The sequence below is a fragment of the Lactuca serriola genome, chromosome 4, assembly GCF_051521515.1.
Source record: "Lactuca serriola cultivar US96UC23 chromosome 4, Lser_US96UC23_V15, whole genome shotgun sequence".
Lineage (NCBI taxonomy): Eukaryota > Viridiplantae > Streptophyta > Magnoliopsida > Asterales > Asteraceae > Lactuca > Lactuca serriola.
Window position 1 is genome coordinate 156126245 of NC_136411.1, and position 4127 is coordinate 156130371.

Consider the following 4127-nt stretch of genomic DNA (forward strand, 5'->3'; position numbering starts at 1 on the left):
AAGAGTAGAGACTAAGCTTCGTCCATAACTTTCGCATACGAGCTCCGTTTTCAACGTTCTTTTTTTCCACACGTATGTAAAAACAGGATATACAACTTTCATTTAGACTCCGTTGGCTAATTCTTGACCGATCTTAAATTTAACAGTACGAGGAGGTTAGACTGTTAAATGACCGCGAAGAATTCGTAACTCCTTCATACAGACTCCGTTTTGTCTATCTTTTTATCGTTAAGTTCCTATTAATGAGATCTTCAAATCTCATTCTGGTCGCGTAAGCCAAAAACCGCTCGAACTAAAATTCGAGTTTCGGGCCGTGTATTGCTAAGCCAAATCTTAGAAAAATCATAACTTTCTCATACGAAGTCAGATTTGGGCGTTCTTTTTATGGACACTCTTGGTTTAACATTCTCTATGACTTTTGTTTAGATCATTAAGGCTAAAAGTCGCTCTATCATAAATTCACTATTTACACTTCCCGATGCCGTGCCGGTTCCGTCGTGAAACTTTGACGGGTCATAACTTCTTCGTTATAACTCGGATTTCGACACTCTTTATATGTACGGAAACCTTGTAACATATACTAAAACTTGGTTAAGGTTATTTATTCTAATTAATCTTTTGCCAAAAAGTCATTTTCGACCCCTATTATCTGTAAATTAACTAGCCCGGATCTACGGGCGTTACAATCGACCAAGGTCAAACCGTTTGATCGGATGGTAAAGAGAAAGGTTGAATCTGAGATTGTCCCATGTGTTGTTACGAAAGAGTCCAATTATTTCTACTGCCAAGAGAAGGGGCATTGGTTGCGAAGCTGCCATGCTTACCTGAAAGATCACAAGGATGGGAGAGTCAGGATGTATGACTCTGCTTCAGGTAAAATCAACTATCTAACTCTATTAAGTTCCTATTTTTAGATTCTTAATACATGATGTGATAAGATTGCATTTTTATGTTTTGTAGGATAAAAGAAAGGTAGCTTAAAGGAAAAGTATGCTGAGTCTGATCGCGAAAAGATGGATTTCGATCGCATGGTTCGATGATCAGATTTTTGAGCTGCTGCATAGGAGTTATGATAGATTGCTTAGGAGTATTTAGTAACATATTTTTCATTTGTAATTGTGTTGTGAGGACAAGTTTTTCCGTGTTTTATAAATAAAATAAAATTTGATTTTTGTCTTATTTATATTTCCTTGCAATGGCATTTGTGAAAATTGATGTTTGTATGTTTCTATTGTTAGCAATATTGAAAATGGATGTGATTCTTAGTTATGTTATTTGTGGTAATGTTGAAAATTTACCAGCTAAGGAATGATTCTCATTACCCAAGTTTCATTTGGACAGAAACTTGGAATCATGAAACTAGTATTGTATGATGAATGAGAACCTTCGTATTTGGGAAATTAAGACTAATTCCTTGTTCACATAAGTATGTGAGTAAGTGAAGGACTAAAGGATCTAGTACACATTGTTGTGCACTAGGTCAAGTCCACCACAAAGAAAGATAACAATATTCATCATGATTTGCTAGAAGTTTAGTAAATTTGGTTATGCTTACAAGATTAAGTGTAAGTATGAATCATTGAAAAGGTTTCAGTGTAAAGCAGAACGAATAGGAAGAATCAATTAGGCAGAAAGATAAAAGTTTCTCCAATCTGAAAATAAGGGAGAGTATTTAAGTATCGTGTTTTTTGATTAACTTAGTGATTATTAAACCGTGTCACAATTGATCCTCTAAGGACACCTTAGTGCACTAGCATGACTAAGAAGAGGAATCGGAAATTGTTGGAATGGTTAAATCAAAAGGTGAATCATACTTCGTTCCAAAATCAAGTATTAGAGTCGTACTCCAAGATTGTGACTTGAGTGACACATCTTAAGAAGGTTTATAACAAACTCATCAAATATGGAGTAGAAAATGACTTCTTATTCCTGCACATTTGAAATTGGTAAGTTGTGATGTCTTGGATAAGATAAAGACCAACTAAGACTAATTGTGTGAAGTGTTTGTCTTGATAAGAATCTGCACTAACTCTTGAATATTTGTTTGTAGAGGAATGTTTCTTGACAAGAGAATCTTATATGTCAAGAGGTCAGTGGGTGTCTAAATGATCTTGAAAACTTTCAATAACTAATCAAAACAAAACATATTGTTTATCACTAGCACACGACTTAAGGTTTGTAACCTATCGTGTTGACATATTCTTGTTTCTGTGCCATTCCAGTTGAGTTGACTACGCATGTGAGTTCTTATTTGAATGCATAAATGCAAAACACCTTAATCAATGAAAGTTCATTGATCTGTGTGGGTGAGTTGCTCAACTACTTGGAAGACATGGTAGGCCCTTGTGCTGCTAGATGTCAAGAAATAAAGATTAAACAAGTTCAGTCCATATGGTTTTGGATTTGTCACAACCTTGTCTTACGATTATGGTTATGAAAAATTCAAATGGATAGGAACACATACACCATAAAATCTAAGTGGTAAGGTTTCTCTCCACTTCATGAAAATGAATGTGAGGAAACGCTTTCTCTAGGAAGATTTTAAGGAGATAGAGATTGTGTAAATTGCATTCTCAAATTTCATTATGATTACAGCATCCCTCTTTATAGTACGAATTGTGAGATTTGGCAATTAGTCGGAACATTTGGGACTTATTGACATAAGTTCTAAAATAGTTTAGACACACATATGAGCTTTCTAATAAAAGGTGTATGAGTTTAGATAAGTTTTTATCGAAGCATTACATATCAGAAATATGAACCTTGGTAATGGAAGTTAATAAGTATTGATTTCTAGAAGTCCAGTTGATTTCTGAGTACATGTCAAAGCTAGTAGGAGCATAAGTGTTATACTGGTAAGGATATAATTATCATGTTAGTGGGAGCATCATTATTATGTTAAGTGTTGCAAGTTAGCAATATTAATTATAGAAAAGAAAAGTTTCAATTTGTAAAGCTACAGAGGTTGAAGAGTTGTTTTGCTATAATTAAGGGAGAGAAATTTATACTTCATTTTCAATTCTAAAATCTTAGATCGAGAAATTTTAATCAAATTTAGTCAAAGGACGTATATGAATGTTATGTTGAAAAGGTTCAACTAAAGAAATTCTATATATAGAAATATTATAGCAAGTAACTGGTAAAATATCATGTCTTTATGTAAGACATTATGTATCGTATACCATATGCTTCGGGTATAGAATCAATTACATATGATGTAGTATTCGACCGTTCTGTCTATTCCAAATGCATAGAGCATTAAGAGGGAAAAGGAACAGAATTGGATATGACTAAAGGAGTTAAACAACTATCAGGTACAATCTAAGGTTCGCCAAGGAATTGGTCACTTGTGGGCTGTCGGAAGTATAGTAATGGATGGACCATATTGACATTATTATAAGTAGATATGATTCTATTAAGAATGATTTGTCATATTGCAAATATGGAAATGCTTCCATAATGGGAGTTGGATATTAAGAATCTATGTGTAAGTTAGAAACTTTTAGGCAAGAAGAATGTTCAAAGGAATGTACTTTGAATTTTAGAATTAATGTCTATGGAGTTGTCTTGTAACAATATCCAATAGAGCACTTTGTAATATCATTGGCAAAGTCTTTGTGCCTTTGGTGCTATGTCATTACAAAAGGATCATTGCGTAAAATGTTAGAATCTAACACATAGCAAGAATTTGGTATTCCTACACTTGTGATAAGGATTGGGAATTGTGAAATGGGCATCATTGGAAATGTGTTCAATTGATCTATTTAACAAAGTAAGGACCATAGGTAAACATAGTGTGCATACTTGGAGCATGAGATGACTATTGTTTCAGTTTAAGTATTAAGTTGATTAATCGAAACATTATACAATGAATAATGTATAATCGATATGGTGATAAAATAAAAGGTTTTTTTTATTTATACTCAAAGTGTTGAGACCATATTGGATTTGATTATTCTTGTGTTTCACTTCACATGTTTTGACTTACCGAATAACTAGGTTATTCAAACATCCACAGTCAATCATACTTTGAAAGTAGGTAATAAGGTAAGACTGTCATGAATCTAACTGTAGATTGTCTGAAGCATTTAGACATAGTAAACTAAGTTTGCTGTAGTGTTCATGAG